We start from the raw sequence: 18,215 nt of genomic DNA, 5'->3' as shown, positions 1-18,215 counted from the left end.
CTGTGAGGATCTCTGTTGGCAGTGTAGTGCAACTTCAGCTTTCAAACATATTTGTATTTTCCTCTGAGGACATTTGTTGGCAGTACAATGCAACAAGATTTATATCTCCATTGTACTCCTCTGAGAGGACATCTATAGGCTGCATAGTGACACAAGCTTTCCAGCCCTTTTCTGACACTGTGGACAACTTGGAACTAAATGCAGGGCAGAGGTGTATGCATTTTCTTAAGATGGTAAACTTGTCAGTGAACACTCATGCCTTGGTTTGTATGGTTTCACATTTACACAGAATAAATATGCATGTTGCATTAGTCACTCTTCTGAAGTCTATGCATGAATAGCGCAAACAGGACAGATTTATTTTCTTTTTTTCTAGTGCTGCTATCTCTGTGTATGGTTATTATTAAAATTATTAAAATACTGCAAATAACAGAATGTAGGGGAAATGTTGAACTGGACGAACAAGATAAGTGTAAATGTGTAATGCATTCAATATTTCCATATATTTAAGTCAGTTGAGGCCAACACAAATAGATATGGGGGAAATGGTTTGCATACTGTGGTATGCTCTAAACTGTAATGATTCTGGAGTGTACCATATTGTACCTCGCCATGATCATTACTGTGCTATTGTGCTTGGCTATATAACAGTGTGGCTATTGACTCAAAACAATAAAATTCGGTTGAGGCCAGACCTGTCAGCTTTGCCAATGCTTGTTTTTTTTTTTTTTTGGTACGCTTGACATATAGTTAATCTTGCATATTTAGAACAAATATTGCAAGCAGTAACAAGCTCTAAGAAAAGATGTGAACATAATTATCTGTTTTTTGCAACTCTTCAAACTTTACGTTATCTAATCTCACACCAGTAGACATCTTGGATTACCTTAAGCGACTATAAAGCAATTCATAGGGTTTCTACGAAGTGTTAGAAGGAGTGGAATGGTGTGGTTCCTCTGGAATATTGAGAAGATATAGAGTTCCTACATCTAAGTCCATATATACCTTGAAGATATATATATTTTTCCACAGTATGCAGATGTGGAACAAAGAACAATAGATCTATAGTTCCTTCTGTGCACTTGCTTGTCAATATTTTTGTCTTCAATATTTCGGCTCTGATATTACGGGAGCACAAGCGCTTGACTGGGGACCGAACCAGCCCAGGAAAAAATGTGAAAATCTCCCCTGCTCCCTTTGTCCGTCCGTCCACTCGCTCTCCTTCTCTCTCTTCTCCCCCTCAGATTGCTTTAGCTCTACCCCCACACCCCACAACGCTCCCTGCGCCTGCTCACTCATGTAACAAAGGCCTCCACAGCCCTGAGCTCCAGGGGGGCCCTCACCACAGTGCACTGTGCACGGGCAGCAGTCCACTGGCAGGGTCCAGGGGGGAAGGAGGGCCCCACCAGGTACTTTGTTGGGGCACCTCAAGTTTAGTTACTCGACTGTGCCTGCTGCAATTAACCCTGTAGAGCTGGGGGAAGTGAGAGAAGCAGCAGAGAGCTGCCAAGTTACCCAGGTCCATGGGTGATGTGCTGCTCCAGTCAGGTTTTTTCCTTTGAATTCTGAGACTTGTGGTCCTGTTTTATAGCCCTGATTCATAATGGAATAAACATAACTACAAGTCCCAGAATTCAAAGAAAAAAAAACGAGTCTGGAGCAGAACATCACACATGGACCAAGGAAACTTGGCAGGGCTACGTCCCGGGCTTCCAGACCAGGTCCCAGGGCTCCAGTCCAAGGGGGAAAGTGCCCAGTGGAACAAAAGGCCTGTCCAACCCTGGGTAGAACAGTATTCGATAGTGAAACCGGGTGTGATGGCTGAACCTCCCCCATCCTCCTCTCTAAGTTTATGGCATACAGTCCACTCTCTGTAGCTCTGAAGGGGGGTGGCGAGGCCCGGCCCTGCAGGACACACGGGGCTGATAGCGAGTTTCCCGCCCTGCATCGCTCCTGTTGTCATGGGGACTTCCACCTGAGTTATCGCCTCTCTGACTCCAGCAGAATGTTTTTGCTTTGGGGCTCGAGAGGTCGGCGTGCCCCATTTTTCACTCCTCTTGGTGTAATACACTCAGGTAATTTCTTTCAAATGGTTTTAGCTGGAAGTGTTTTTAGGGGAACAGGGGAGATCAAGAGAGAGAATGGATGACTCCGTCTCGGGGTCAGGCGAGGAGCAGACTAGTTACACCATCAAACTTTCCAGCGCATTAGCTCGCGCGCTCACGTCGCTTCACTGCGGGGATAAAAATAGTGCTGGCGGTCTCAAGCCATCTTTTCATGCTTTCCAAGAAAGGAATCATTGAAAAGCCCGTTCCGATCACCGGGAAGGTGGTGTTTTCGTAGACGTGGCAAGAGAGAGCGATTTCATTGGTCCAGGGTACCTTGCTACGAGGGGGTCGCAGCTTGTAAATGGAGTTTGTATTTTTGGACCAATGAGGCTTACCCATTCCATCACTTCCCCTTTTGACTCCGATTAGTTTTTCCTATCCAGGACTCAGTGCTTTAAATGGGCCGGTACTGTCGGGTACTGAGTACCGGCACTTTTTGTATTTTGAGAGGGAGAGTACCGGCACATCTCAAGAAAAACGTAATACTTTTAATTGAAGAGAACCGGCACTTATTAGAAATAAGCAGGTACTCGGGCACAGAGTGCCATCACGTTAATTTTTCCATTTCAAGCACTGATCCAGAGGTTTCACTCACAGCTGCAATGCCACGGCATATTGTGGGAAATCTCACTCAACCCTGGCCTCATTTCAGGTCAAATGATTCTTCGGAGGGTTTGGGACGCTCACCTTTTGGTAAATGAAAGGACCGGAAGAGGGATGAGCAAAGTTTTTTGTTTATCCTGACAAAGTTTCTAAGTTTTTCGCCTGTGAAAGTTTTTTTGTACAATGTCATATTATGTACAATGTTTTGCAATGAATTTACCTAACCGGGCTAAGCCAAAAATGGCTGAGGAGTTTCTCACTCCAAGGGTACCTTATGAGGATACTTTCTATACATAGCGGCAGTACACAACAGAAGAAAATACACGTCCTCAGTTCATTGCACCTATATTTTTGGTGGTAATACTAAATATGGCAAATTTCACTACCGCAGGGTGCAATGCTTATCAGGTGCCGTTTTACCTACCTTTGTTGAGGTGTTGCCAGTCGAAGAGAGCTATAACCTATAGTGTTGGTCTTAGTGGACATATTTACTGAGTGTTTTGCTTTTTTCCAATTCCCTTGATATTTTTTTAATTTTCTTTTAAAATATGTCCTGAAATAAAATTGACTGTGTCCTAATTATAACAAAACCTTGGTTCTTAATTTAGGGAGAAACCTACATTTGTACTTAAATCAGGACTCACATGGCAATCGGAATTGGGTCCTGTTTTCTGTTACAAAATTGTGACAAAAGACTCCGGCCCTCATTACGAGTGTGGCAGTCTCAAAACCACCACACTCGCGATGGCGGTCGGACCGCTGCAGACAGGGCGGTCCGACAACCCTATTATGACCGTGGCAGATGGGCCACGGTCTGACCGCCTGCACCACCAGGTTGCCGCCTGTCGACAGCCTGGCGGTATCAGCGGTCACAATCCACCAGGGCAGCACTACCCTGGGAATTACGAGTCCCCTTTCCACCACCCTTTGCATGGCTACCTCACTGCCATGCAAAGGCTGGCGGAAAGGGGGTGTCAGGGGCCCGATGGGGGCTCCTGCACTGCCCATGCATTTAGCATTGGCAGTGCAGAGGCCCCCATGGACAGCCCAGCCATGCTTTTCACTGTCCGAATTACGGGCAGTGAAATGCGTGACAGGTGCTGCCGCGCCCGACGCACCACAACATTTCCACCAGCTCAATTATGAGCCAATGTCAATGTTGTGGGCAGTTTTCCGCTGGCCCAGCAGGCTGAAACGCTGTTTTCACCCGCTGGCCCACCGGAAACTCCTAATAGGGTGGCCACCATTCCGCCAGCACTGGTTGTATGCTGGCTACAGCTGCTTCGGCGGTCTTTTCGAAAGACCACTGAAGCTGTAACGAGGGCCTTAATCTCTGAAATGTGATTTGATCAAAGGCATGCCTCCTGGAGACCAAGGCCTGTGGATTTTGAAATTATTCCAAGTCAGTGATGTTAATTGTGAAAATAAAGGGCTCAGCGGCTGCATCACTCTTATTCAATTAAATATAACACCCTGGTACCAAATTCATTTTCTAAATGGATTTAGAAAACAAGCAGGCTTGTGATATATGCTAAGAGAAGGAAAACTTGTCTGCTCATACTAAAGTATATTATCATCATGATTCCTGAGCTCCCAGTTGCACCTTCCCCACATTGGAAACCGCTCAGAAGGCCAAACATCGGTCCCAAATCACAGAGAAAAGTGATAAATCTGCATTCACAGTAGTGCATCAACTACAAATGTACAACTTTTGGGAAATCAGAAACATTCCCAGTGCTGTGATTTAAAAGCTGCGCCCAAAGCAGGTTTCCAGGCGTACTAATGTGATCGTCATGTGATGTTTCTTGGAGCTCCCATTTCCCAAAGCATAGCTGAACACCGTGTACAATTACGCACTGGGGAGGTTCTGCCTGTGTGTTGACATTACATATGTCAATTGAGGTTGTATGCTGATAGGAAGGGCACTTCCAGTTCCTAATACAGAATGTTTTAAGTCCTTTCATTATCTAAGCGTAACTTTCTATCAAAACTTCCCTTTGCCCACAGTATGCTCCAGACAATCTGCCAGAAATTGTCACTGTCGATAAACCCGGCAATCTGTGACCCCCCAAAGATTTTTCTTTATAATGTTTGTTTCAATTTGAAAATTTTCCTTGAACTTGTCAGCCCTTTAATCTGGCCCCGTAAGTGGCGTCAAAGCTTGCCTCTGTGGATCGGCCATCCCTGAAATTGGGAGAATTTGGAGTAAAAATACCTTCTGGCTCTAAGAGATATGTATGTACAAATGTATGTAGTAGCTGTAGAGAGCAAATATGGCCAAAAGACAGCAGAGTGCTATGTAGGCCACAAAACGTAATACAATCAACAAGTGATTGGAGAGGTAGCTGGGTTCCGCGAGCTGAAGTGCCCTGTTACCACGCTGTGATGGAAAGGTCTTTAAAGGGGTGTGTGCTCAACATTTTCCTAATCTAGAGCATGGTTGGATCAGTCCTGCTGGAAATGGTGATGTGTGCAGGATTCTGGATGCATAGATGGAAATGGCTTGTTGCCTTGTTTGCTGTTTTTCATATTTCTTTGCATACATTTGGATGGTGTCCTGATTATGTACCTGATCTAGAACTTGCCGGATGGTTTACTCTGTCACAGCAGTGACGGATATCACATCCGCTGAAATCTAAATCCTATTGTCTTACAAGGGATTTAGATATAGGCGGATGTGATATTCGTCACCATTGTGATGGTGTAACCCCTCCACTAAGTTCTAAATCAGGCCCCAAAGGTCTGAGCATGATGAAAGATCTGAACATCCAAATCTGGATGGAGTGCAGCCAGTGCTTGATTCATTGGATATTTAGAATAGAAGAGAATTTGAAGTTGAGTTGTGAATCATCAGCATATGGTCATTAAGATGCTGGCAAGAGTGATTAGTGCTCCAAGGGGCACCCTGTAGAAACAGAAGATTAGAACATAATGTGGGGCAGAAGGAAACCCTTTGGCACTCCACAGATTATAGGAATCGTCTGGGGTGAGGAAGTGCCCATGTGAATGAACTGGGTTAGTTAGATAAGTATGAAGAGAAAGTGAAGGACATTGCCAGTGAATCCTACTTGAGACTTCAAAGTGTTGTTGAAAGTTGTATAGCAGACAGTGTCAGAAGCATCTGAGAGGTTCAGCAACATTACAAGGCAGGAGTCATCTTCATCTGTGGTGAGGACAGCACCTTTTATGATGTTTAAGGTAGCCGCATCCTATGCTGCAGCAAGATTTGAAGCCAGATTGTTAGTTGTGCAGTAGATGGATTTCTTTTGATTTGCCCTGCAAGGGATTCACTCCTTCCTCTCCAGAAGAACGCAGAAAGTCACGCTCCCACACTTCATATCCAAACCAACAGAAATCGGCTGCGGAGTCCCTCATGGATCCTCCCTAAGCCCAACGCTCATCAACATCTACATGGCCCCGCTTGCAGCCGTTGTCAGAGGCCACGGAATGAACATTGTGTCGTATGCCAATGACACACAACTCCTCATATCCCTCACTGAAGACCCAGACAAAGCTAAGAGGAACTTTCACACCGCAATGGAAGCCATCGCCCCCTGGATGAGGGAGAGCTGCCTCAAGCTCAAATCAGACAAGACCAAGCTCATCATCTTCATCTTCAGAAACTCCACTTCAGCCTGGGATGACTTCTGGTGGCCCTCATCGCCCCACCTACTTCGATTGACCATGCCTGCAACCTAGGAATCATCCTCGACTCTTCCCTATCAATGACCCGACAGGTAAATGAAGTCACCTCTTCGTGCTGGCACACCGCCGGCCAGCTCAGCAAAATCTTCAAATAGATCCCGGTGGACTGCCGCAAGACAGTCACCCACGCCTTAGTCACAAGCAAGCTCTACTGCGGCAACGCACTGTACGCCGACACCACAACAAAGAACATCAGGAAACTATAACTCATCCAAATTGCCACTGCCAGACTCGTCCTGAACTCCCCCTGACAGGAACATATCTCCTAACACCTGAGGATCCTCCATTGGCTCACAGTGGAGAAGCGAATCAACTTCAAACTACTCACCCACGCCTACATGGCCCTTCACAGCACTGGACCGGCCTACCTGAATCATCGCATCTCTTTCCATAACCCCGCCAGACCCCTCCGCTCTGCCCAACAGGCGCTAGCCACCATCCCATGCATCTGGAAAACTACCGCCAGAGGAAGATCTTTTGCCTACCTCGCGGCTAAGAGCTAGAACAACCTGCCCACGAACCTCAGACAAAGCCCATCACTCACATCTTCAGGAAGAACCTCAAGACATGGCTCTTCGAATGAGGCCCAGACCCACCATCAGCGCCTTGAGACCCTCACGGGTGAGTAGTTGTGCCTTATAAAAATTGATTGATTGATTTATTGAGCATAGACTGATTTTTTCACTGATCTTGCTGAAGAAGGATATATGAGTAATTGGCTGATAGTTTGTGAGGTCATCAGTCTAGTGTGGTCTTCGTCAGGAGTGGAAGGAATCTGTCCTATCTTAAAAGCTGCTGAGCTGATGCTTGAAGTGAGGAAGGCATTGACAATGGTCAGTAGTAAAAGAAATACTCCATAGAGTGCCGATGGTAGGACATCATCTTTCTAGAAAGTAATTTATAGGAAGTTGAGAACACTGGTGAGGTCTTTGATAGGGCTAAAGAGATAGGGTTTTGAAGAATGACCATTGACAGATGCTGCGAGAAGGGGTAGATCTAAGAGAAGAAGCATTCCTTGTGTTGACATATGCTGCTGGATTTTCTGTTTTTTTCAATACAAAAGAGGTTAATGGCATTGCACTTTATTGGGGATGTGGGATAGGAGAGTCAGTCAGTGGGTTGATGCACTGCTAGATTGTCTTAGGTACTGTTCTGCTTCTGGTGGCAGATTTATTGATGTTATTGCTATAGTACTTGGAAATTGTTTATGATGAGTTGTCTCTATTTTACGCAGAGGGACTTCAGTAGCACCAGGTTTTTATAGGTTCTGTTTTTTTTTTCAATTTTCTGTCCTTTTTGAGTATGGATGCTACAGGGGGGCCATGCCTCCAATGGCCATGGAGCTGAACTTCACATGTAAGAGAGCATAGATTTGAGAACAAAAATCGACTCAATGTTCAGGTCCTCCTGGAGAGAAGGACATCATTGAATGAGATACTATGGAAAAATGTTTGAGAACACTGAGCGGGCTCATTGATGATGGATGCTGATATTTCCGTCTTCTTTTAGATTGCATTCTGCAACTTGGAGGAGTTCCTTGGTCATGAGGCAAGTTTCAGATGACATTCTGTGAATGGGCTGTCTCAATAGGGGAAATGATTGTGTTACTGGGAGAAATCCTGAGCAGGCTCTGAATTTCAGGGCTGGTTTCTGGGGCAAGCATTGTGTCATGAGTAGAGTGAGATGGATTTATTTACTGAAACTGATTCTTGGGGCACTGTCCTTAGGGTGGGGTGGGTTTCTCAGAACTTCACCTGTAGCCTCTGTGTGAATAGGGTTGCTTCCTCTTATTGATGTCAGTGCTATTTTGCACTTTTAAATATATTTTTTTAAAGGTCGATAAAATACATAAAATACATTAATTTTTGCTGCAAAAAGATTTTTGCACCCCCCCCCCCCCTCCGCCCGCTTTGCATCATACTTCGAGGCTGCCCCACACCCATTTTAGGCTGCTGAATGGTAAAGGGAGAGCCCCCTTGTGTAGACTTCAGTGCCTACTATAATGGATGAATGCGTGAATTAAATCTGCACTTGCTGCCTCGTGACCTACCCTGAGTGCAAAACTTGTGGTGAAGCAAAAATAATTACAGATTCTTCTAGAAATCTGCTCCATCGCAGAAAAAGCTTTGTGAACCGGGCTCTAATTAAACCGAAATGCAAACTCTGTACCAATCTGCCCATTTTAGAAATCAGAATACAACATTTTTGGGTATCAGTCAGGAGTTCGAGTAAATTGTATAAGGTGAGAATACCCCACCCTACTCCTCTCCCCTCTTGCCACCACCCCCAAATCCCGTCGCACCCGAGTCCCCACACAGATGGCGAAGGTGACCCTCACATAATGAATGGGCACAGCTGAGCTCAGCAGCACTAAAAAGGCATCTGATCGGTACACAATTTCGCCATCCAACACACATAAATAAATAACAAAGAAACACTTTATCTCTCTAAATGTTATTGGCCTCATTATTCAGGGCGGAGGGGAGATTGCTGTCCTGCGGACGCTGATGGAACTCTGCAGCCGTGGCGGCTCGACTTATCTGCCGGCCTCCCCCCTGACGTTTATGGCTCATAAATTGCGGCGATATTGTCAAATATGAATAACTGGAGACTCTATTAGGAAATATTAAAGTTTCTGGCTGCTTTGGAATGAGAATACATAAATAAACGTCCTTGCGGCATATTAGGCCCTCTCTGGGAGGGCCCTGGGTTCCGGCGGAGATGCGGAGGCGCCCCAGCCTGCCCGAGGTAGTGTCAGTCTCACGGCCACCGTAGCCATGAGCTAGAAAGAGGACTTAGCAGAATGCATTATTTTCTGAAACTAGTGTATAAGAAAGCCTCCGTGGCGTGTTATTAAGCTCATTTTGATGGGTTATGTTGGCTCGTTAAAGAAAAAGGCTGAAAACATTGGAAAAGCATTTTAAACTAGTTGTTTTTAGAACTGACATTTGGAACAGCATTAACTATCTCGGGGTAACTAATTTATTTTACTTTTTTCATATAATATACATACATATGGAGGCTTTTGTTCAACTGCCATCACCATTTAGTCTGTGGAGCTGTTATGCACGTTTTGCTCCCACCCACCAAGTATACATCCTAGGGATCAGCCACTTAAGCCATTAGACTCCCCCCACTGTGAGTGAAGGCATTTTGCCTATGTGTATTAAGGTCATGTCCACTGCGCCAGCTGCCGCAACTATCAAGGGGATGTGGGGGGGGGGGAATAAAAAAAAAAGACTTACCATTCGTCATCGCCGCGTCCTCTCCTGCCACCTCGCTCGTCCTCCTTTCGTGTTCTGGTGTCCCAACATTCACTGAGAAACCAGCGATCCTTGCGCTGCTTTCATGTTCAAGCTAGCATTAAAGCAGCGTCAGGATTAGTCTGAGCGGCTCGGACTGCCACTCAGACACAACCATGGGGCCTGTGCAGTCTCTCCAGTCCAACTGTGTACACAGCTAGGCTGGAGAAACCTAAGTGTTCATGTGTGTTTGGAGGGCCATCTTAGGCCGTCCAAACACACATGCACACTTAGTGCACTTACTTCCTCACCCTCCCTCCTACCTCCCTTGGCCCAGCCCCACCCCTCCCTTCACATGCTGGCTGAGCCAGGAGCAGAAAAAAAAAAACGATATTCAAGTATTGTTTTATTTTTCTGCTGCTGGCTGTTTGCCAGTGGGACAACGCTCCTCTGCCATTGCGGAGGAGCCGCCCCTGATGTTAAATAGTATACTTCAGAACAAGGACTTGTAGGGCAATGTTATATTTAATTATAATTTTGCAAATATTTGTCTGAAAGCTACCAGATCACCCGTGTCTTTTACTACACACAGCAACCCACACATATTAGTAACAATTTTTTCACATTTCAAAATGTCCGTTGGCCATTTTGGAACTGTATGATAATAAGAACTTGCACCAAAAACTATTCCACAATGGCCGTCTGAGCATGCACAGGTACAATTGACAATCTTTCAATATTTTTTGGCATAAATAAAACTGTAATTTTGCAAGATAGCCTCCCATACTTTTGCACCTGTTCACAAGCATAGGCAACATTCTAGGAATGGTTTGCAATCTAAGTTTAAAAAATAATTTAAAAATGGTCACCATGTCGGCATACATGTGTCTCACAGGGGCAGCATCTTGGAATATTTTTTCAAAACAGCGTTTTATTTATTTTTTGCGGAAGTGGTGGGGCACTCCACTCTCCCCACCACTTCCAAAGGGTACAAGCCGCTATTGCGTTGATGACAAAAATATTGCTTGATAATCCTCCATGATGATGATTATTGCTGGAAAACTCTCCCGCAAATAGTTTCCCAGTGCAAAAAGTAGAGGACCATACACTACTTTCATTAAGTACATAAGCTGAATGAGTTGCTGAAATATACTGACAAATGAATTCCCTCAGCCATAGGTCAAGAAGCCTTGACATACTACTATGCCCCAACCCTGCTAGTCTTGCAGAAGCACCCCCACCTGACAAGACTCAGATTGAACCTGCCCAGTCCTAATGGTTTTGCAGAGTCATTGATCGGTCGGCCATTAGGCTAAATGCATAGTCATTAGTGTCATTTCACATTAGCCTGTTTGCTAATCTCTAGATTTCCCCACAGACCAGTCGGATACTGGCTATTGGTTTTCAAAGCTCACAAACTTTTGCTTTGACTTTGAGAAGTTCTATTCCTCACCTTCACCTAGGAGTGTAAATCCATGAGTTTACTGATGTCTTTTAAAACATCAGGTGAAAAATACTGTAAAAGAATGACATTTGTTGAAGAAAAAATCAGCAAACCAATTTTTGAAGGGGAATTATTTCACCAAAACATTTTTGCTGAAAAGATCTTCACCAAAAACGTTTTTATTCACAGATATGTTGTTGCAGACAAATTTGTATCACATTAGTATGATCTGCTTTCAAATATGATTGTTTGCAGTAAAATATATTTAAGGTATATGAGATGTTAAATGTGTTTGTACACATAGATTTGGTAGCACACTGACACTTTAATGTTGTATTGATCATTTTGTTGCTCCCCATTAGTGCAGGAAATGAGGGGGATTCTGCAGGATCCTGGTTCCAGGAACTACTTCTGATTTGGATCTGGGAATTGGCCGACCCAGTCAAATATGCTGAGTTTGTCCTGGTTCTGATTTTCTGACACTGGGAATCAATTGATCAGCACCCACATGAAGCCTGCTATTTGGTCAGAGCAGCACCCTGCAGGTGGCCAAGGGTTTCCTTATTTTGACTTACAGCTGGGACCAAACCTGAAGTCTGATTTAAAGGGCCATCTGCCCTTCTTTTGTTCAAGTATCAGCCTGTTTGGAGAAATCTGGAGTCTAACATCTAGGCGCCAATACAATGGAAGCAATCAAAAGCACATAGCTTTTCAGTTCACAAATACTTTAGAAGAATTATTATTTGGAGACAGGTTTTTGACCCCCATGGAAGAAACCTACACGCACTGCAAGAATACAATATGTATCTGTGCTTACACAAGTAATGATATAAATGGCACTTAAACATTTATTTTTTCATTCTTTTATAGCACCACTCATCCAAGTATTGGATGTCATACTGCTTTACACCACACACACAGAGACAATAAATCATACAATTGTGTAAATCAATAAACAGGAAATATTACATAAGACAACAAGGGTTAGAAGCTGTAGGAGTCACATATTGTCCAAACAGTAGACATTTTATTTTAAAAGTGCATGATCAGGAGAAACGCAAAGTCAGGATTGAAAACGTAGTGCAGTGATTATGGTTGTCTGTCCTAACAAGTCTTTACTACTAACAAAAAAAAACCTTCTTTGCAAATTTTGAAGAATAACAGATTGACAGAAAATGAATAAGGGTCTAAACACATGGATTCCAGTTTATGTGTGGTTCCTTGAGTCTGGCTTATAGCTTACTGTGCTATGTTAGAAGGATTTCAATTTGTGGACTGGAAGTAACAAAATGATCTCTGAGTGAAAAGCAATAACCAACTTACCTAAATAAAATACAAATTTGTGAACTGCCTGTTACACAATATGTTTTTCAACAAGCACATCAACCCTCCATGCTATTTTGGGAGTCAAAACTGTGACTGGATAAACCACACAACTCCCCCAGACCTGCATTAACTACCATCTTTACCATTATTATCATCCCTTAAAAATGCCGTCACATTTGTCTTTAGTGCCAGTTTCTTTGTGGTAGGTTAAAAAAAATTTGTAAGTTGACTTGTCGACTATGCTTTTCATGACCCTGTCCCTTGTGACTCCACCCTTTTCCCTCTGCCACACCTTAACCCCAATTTATGATTTTCTCCAGAGTATATTTTTTGTCTAATTCTACTACTCCGTCCCATTACCTTTCTTGAGTTAGACCTTGGACTACTCGCACTTGTTGATCAAGAGAGTCAGGATGGTTAAGTGACTCGCTTTCCTGTGGTGGGCTGTGTACCTTGAGTGCTCATTGCCACAGACCATAAGCTTTTCCATCTTTAGTGAGGCAAACAGACCTTGTACCACCTCCTCCTTCGGGGAACCAAGACTGACTGAAGGCCACTTTTTTTTAGTGAATATACTTTCATTTAATGCCTGAGAGCTCATTCTTTGAGACAATATGCCCTTGTGATAGGTGGAAAAACAGCTGTGAGATGGTTCTGATTTTGGTTCAGAATTAGCTCAGAACTGAAATCATGCATAATTACATGAAATGCAAATCCATCGTTTAGCACTATATTTTAGTGCAAAAGGAGCCCTTGTGTCAATTGTTGTTTCAAGGACACGTTTCACAATGAAAAATAGCACAAAAAAACACAAATGTAGCGAACAACAGTCACTGGTGTTTTGATTGTTAGCATTCTTCCCATTCTCCCGCGCTATACTGTTGCTACAAACAATTATGTAGTTATGCAACCTGCCATCATTATGGAATTTTCACATAACAAGTGTATCACGAAATTCCAAATATTACACAAGCTATACCAGCACAATTCAAATTTCACCTAGTCCTAATTCTGACCTTAAATCAATAATTATTAGTACTTGGGGATTATTTTCATCATGAACTATGTTGGTCAGCATTGCATAGGTGTTTGTCCCCGGTTTACAGAATACCCCTCAGCATAAACTGTGAGAACATCCACATTGATCCCATGTAGACTGATTCAAATCAGACTGTCGTCCTCTCTCCACCCTTCTCTAGAATGTGTAAGAAAAACTTTGCTGCATACTTTGAATCCAAGTAAAAGATGGCTGCTTCATTGTGTCACAGGCTGTCTGCCCCAAGATGATGGGTGCAAGCTGACATAATGTGCCTCCTTACTTGTTTCAGGTGGAGAGGACATATGGGGCTAAAATGGCAATATTTGTGTGCAGATATCTGTTTCCATTTAAAAAAAAAAAATATTTGGATAATTAGGAGCAGGAGAGGCCAAAAAAGACTTCACTATTTTTGCTTTGTTCACATTGCTGAAGAAATCACTGTGTATAAATGACTCTCTATTGTGCTGTCCCAGGTCTGTGTTGTCATTTAGCTGAGTGCATATTCTGTCAGTGTCATTTCTTAAAGTGTGATGCGCATGTGGTGAGATGAGTGCAGTGCTGCATTTTATTTCTGAAACAGACAAATAAATTGTGTGTGCAGCAGTGCAATCACAACGTTGCCCCCAAAATGTACAGCGGTGGAGGTTCAAGGGGGGAGTGGGTTACACCCCCGTAGTAAATGTATCATTTAATAAATGGTTGGGTATAGGAACTTTCATTTGGATTTCAGGTGGAATTAGAAAGGCCTGTCAGATTTCACTAGGAATTTTTAAATACTAACTCAGACAAAAACACTCATCCCTGTTGTGAAGGTCTTAAAACATGATTATTTTATATAATACTGTGTGTTAAGTACTCCTTCGCAATCCGCACTCCTTTCCCTTTCCAATGGCCCTTAATGCACTGCTTCACATATATTAATTAACAAGATATGCCAGCGTGATTGCCAGAAGCTCACTCCCCCCAAGACTTCCTGACCAACCTATGCCCCTGATAATGTATTTAGTGAAATGTATTTTGCCCTAATAGAACACTCCAGTTTTGAGGTGTGGTGCCTGCTTCCTAGAGTTAGGGAGCCACTCAAGGGTCAGCCCAGATGCCTAGCTCGGACTCAGCTTGAGGTCCTCTTGGACACTCGAGCCCAAAATAAGCCATGACATCCGCCTACCACCCACATTCTAACCTCGTGTGCCAGGAATTAAAGGCAAACTTTACCCTTTGATGTATGCACAAGAGAGTAAGGGGCACCACTCAAGGGTCTGAATTGCCCAGTGTGAAACCAGAAAACCCACGATCAATCCCGGCTTCCCTGCCTAAAGAAATGTTGTGATCATAGGCAAATACTTTATTTCATCATGCCTCCTCCTTCTTCGTTATTGCATAGGTGAGTACCTTGAAATATGTGATTTCAAGATGTGGGCTGTACAGAATCATCTCTTCTGTTTGATATAAGAGACTATAATGTTGCACCATGCATAATGAAACTCTTGGCCACATAAGGGGTGCACATGATGACATCTTTCCTCTTAGTTCCCTAATGGTATTGTCATAGTGGGGGATAGGAATCTTTTTAAGTTAAAAAACTATTACTTTGAATAAATGCCTATCAATTGAGTGATATACTATGAAGTAAAACAAAACACTCTCACACGATAAAAAATACACTTTGTTTAATTTTGAGGGGACGTGATAATATTTTATGTTTGTTACATGATTTGCATGTCAATCATTTTCATGGCTCAGCACATGCACAGGCTCTTATAGCCAGCCCTTGGCTCAGCCCTCTCTGCTAATTTGTTGGCTCGCCCACCTCCACTGCTTCCCCAGTGACAGAAGATGGTAGAATTTGTAGTAGTTTATGACCTTTGACTACCAGGCACTGACTCAGAAACTCTGAGACACAGAGCACAGAGAGAAGAAAATATATAACACTGTAGAAAACAAACAAAAAAAGTAAAAGATATTCTACATTTTTATCAGAAATCTAATTTGATGAAAAATCATGCCAATGAATCAGTACAAATCTAGGGAAAGTGATGAAAAGCCCACACTGGCGGAATTGCAATTCTAGTTCTAGGGTTAAAATAAAAGTATACAGAAATAGAAGCAAAACACTTCTCTCAATTGGTCAAAAGGAAACATGTAAAATGTGAAACATAATAAATGAAAAGACCCAAAACAAGCAAATCCTTTTTGAAAAGGTACAATATGGACTTCTGCTGTTGATGTTCATCATTCACCCCCAAACAATTGTAGACACGGGTGCCAAAGAAACATTATTATGGACCTGATTTAGAACTCGGCAGACGGGTTGCTCGTGATAGATATCCTGTCAGCCAAAATCTAAATCCATTCTATCCAATGGGATTTAGATTTCGGCAGACGCGATATCTGTCACCATTGTGAAGAAGTAACATGTCTACCGAGTTCTAAATCATCGCACTTAATGTTTACTAGTTCAAATAGCATCTAAATCGTATCTGACTACTATTTTTTATGTAACCTATACAGTTGGAAGCTTTCAGCTATTTTTTAGGCATACACAGAGATATTAGTCTGCATAGGTTTTAACGCCCTTTGTTTTGTATTGTCATCTACATAGGTCTGTGTTAATTGTATTCACAGTTCCCAAATGTGTCTATCACACAGGCCCTGCCACTTAAAATGCAAAGTTATCTTTTCAGTCTAAAAGATAAATCTTGATAATCAACAAAGCAGTACCATTCAAGGCAGCCATTGATGGCTTTGGTCTTCCTTTTTTCCCGTCTTTTGAGAGATACTAGCTTTAACCTTATATCATAAATTTGACATTTTCACAATTTTATATTCATATATCTTATTCCATTCTCAGTCCCACATCTGGCTTCCCCCACTCCTGCTTTCAAATACTTTTAAACATGGGACAGGATCACAAAATATGGAGCATGCCACAAATAGAAGCTACATGGTTTAGTATTGTTCCAGAGTTCTTTATGATGCCTCCTACAGGGGACACCTGGCACTTATTTCAAACCCTAAACCATACCATCAAAAAGGGTGTCTCTCTCATCCCTTCATTATACTGATTATTCTCTATTGTACTATGGATTCTTTCCTCTGCACGCTCAGGCTTTAACTACATGTTCTTGGGGTTCGATTGATCTGAAATGCCTGCATAGTCCAAAGCAGTCCGTTGGTTATAATTACCTCATTTGTATGGATATGGACCAATCGAGGTGCCCTTATGTTAGCTAATGCCATTTCAAGATAGTGTGTAAGAGGTAGATAATTCTACCTACGTCCTTGGTCCAGATTATATATCTATCTTTGGCCATTCCCACGGATGAAGGTACATCGACAATGGATATTGTTGTGCTATAAAAACCTAGAAGTGCTCTGTCATGATCTATCATTGAGGAATTCAAGCAGTTCTTCAGCTCTTTCAATTCCAAAGGAAGGATCACATGATGGAGCGGGAACATCTGAATCCGTTGGCCACCCTGTAGGCCTTCCCTGGGCGATCAATTCAGCACCTCTGGAAGACTAGTGTGCGGAAAGATGTAAAGGCCTTCATATGAACTCCCCTAATCCTGATGAATACTGCAATTACTACCAATATGTCACAACATTTTCTGTATGGGATTTTCGTAATGAAATCAGGACTTTGTCTCCTTTTAAGCTGTTGCAAGCTGAGAGAGTTTTTCAACATTCATCCATTTTCAAAGTTGCGAGGAAAATGGTTTTAAAATAAATGTGGGAGAAGACAGCTGATCCATATTCAGTGCTAGCTTGCACTTTTGAGAAAATATTGTCAGGTTGCATTGAAAATCTGAACCAAGGCGTAACCGAAGAAATATTTGCGTTCTCCATGACCAGGGCCACTGGAGTTATGCAGCATGTGAGGGCCAAATCATAAGGCAGGGTTTGATAAATTATGTGGCAAGAAAAGGCAAATTATGTGGCATAATGGAGCATACTTTATAATAATATTACTTTATTATTTCAAATTTTTTAAACTTGATAACACTGTCTGGGGTTTGGTTCAACCTTGTTAGTGCCATTTTAATACCCAAACATAGCCATAAGCAACAAAAAAAAGGTGACCAGTCCAGTTTTGCAAAAGGCCTTTCACTGCGCGGCAACTTGTGTCGCTGCACCTTTAGTAACTTTTGAACCCTTTTAGCTATATGTTTTTTTATGTTAAAATCTGCAGATTATGCAGCAGATGATGGTTTATGTGGCATATGTGGCAAATCTGTACTTATGCGAAAATCACTGCGGCCGCACAATCGCATAATTCCAGTGGCCCTATCATGACCCATGGGTAGGGCAACCATCGGATCTACCAGAGTCATTTTCTTTCATAATAAAAACTTTGATGGTCACCACATATCATTCGCTGGTTTAATGCCTCTGCCTCGCGAAGCACTGCATGTTATCAGCAGGCACACTGGGTGTACTCATTGTCTTTCTAACAGTGACAAAATGAGCTCCATTGGGCATTTCGAAGTCTAACAATTTACAGTTCACAAGGTCGCAGGCCTCTTAAGTGGCCCATAGGCAAACAAGTTCTAAATATTCCGTCCGTAGCTTTCTGGCAGTGCCAACGCCGAGTCCCGCGTGCACGAGCCTGGTTGCCTGAGTGCCCCCACCTGTCACTCAGACCACCTGATCTCGGATATCACGCATGCGCACCGTCACAGGCAGTAATCACGAACCCAGCCGAAAGCCAAAAGGGAGGGCAACTGTCAGCACAGAATTAATTGAAT

The sequence above is a fragment of the Pleurodeles waltl genome, chromosome 10 (assembly GCF_031143425.1).
Source record: "Pleurodeles waltl isolate 20211129_DDA chromosome 10, aPleWal1.hap1.20221129, whole genome shotgun sequence".
NCBI lineage: Eukaryota > Metazoa > Chordata > Amphibia > Caudata > Salamandridae > Pleurodeles > Pleurodeles waltl.
The sequence above is the reverse complement of the archived record's forward strand: the minus strand, read 5'-3'. Positions refer to the sequence as shown.